Genomic DNA, 832 nt, shown 5'->3' with positions numbered 1-832 from the left:
AACATGTGTTATTGTTCTATAACTGTTCAAAGCACACATTAGCTAAAACAGCTACTACAAACTAAACTAAACTCCGCCCGAACAGCTCATGAAGACCCAACGGCATCGATCGCCCGCCGTGTCATCCTCAGACCACAGGCATCACTGGTTGTGAATATCGAGGGGCATGTGGTCAGCACACCGCTCTCCTGGCTGTATGTCAGTTTACGAGACCAGAGCCGCTACTTCTCAATCAAGTAGCTCCTCAGTTTGCCTTACAAGGACTGTGTAAACCCCGCTTGCCAACAGCGCTCGGCAGACCGGATGGTCACCCAGCCAAATGCTAGCCCAGCCCGACAGCGCTTAACTTCGGTGATCTGACGGGAACCAGTGTTACCACTACGGTAAGCCCGTTGCCAGCTAAAATAATAACTAGAACAGTGCAATTATTGTGTAACTTACAGGTCAAGATACACTTTACTCATAAAGCCTGACTGTAGACTCTCAAATTAAGTACCACAACGTTAGCTCCATTTCTAAATTGTCTGTATGATTTTTCTGTGAGATTACAAAACGCATGTGTGTAAAATAACATCATGCTTGACAATTATGTTTAACAATGTTTCTGGATGCATTACATGTCCCCACCTCTCACCATATGAGAACACATTCACCATTGTCAAACATGATGGTGGTGCCGGTCCAGGTGTTATCTTGAGGGGAGATATTATGTTGCAAGGGCATCCTAACCTCAAAGTCTTTGAACATGGTACACTCACTGATCACCTTTATTGTGACACTGTGTTCCTACTCCATGTTCATCTTTTCAGTGGTGCTTTTGGCCCTAACAGTA

At 45.0% G+C, this 832-nt stretch overlaps 1 pseudogene; it reads right to left on the bottom strand.

Annotated features, from left to right (window-relative positions):
* Positions 1-279: 279 nt before the first annotated feature.
* On the bottom strand, positions 280-397 carry LOC126417473 (5S ribosomal RNA; annotated as a pseudogene).
* Positions 398-832: the final 435 nt, after the last annotated feature.

The sequence above is a fragment of the Schistocerca serialis genome, chromosome 8, assembly GCF_023864345.2.
Source record: "Schistocerca serialis cubense isolate TAMUIC-IGC-003099 chromosome 8, iqSchSeri2.2, whole genome shotgun sequence".
NCBI classification, from domain to species: domain Eukaryota; kingdom Metazoa; phylum Arthropoda; class Insecta; order Orthoptera; family Acrididae; genus Schistocerca; species Schistocerca serialis.
The sequence above is the reverse complement of the archived record's forward strand: the minus strand, read 5'-3'. Positions and strand labels throughout refer to the sequence as shown.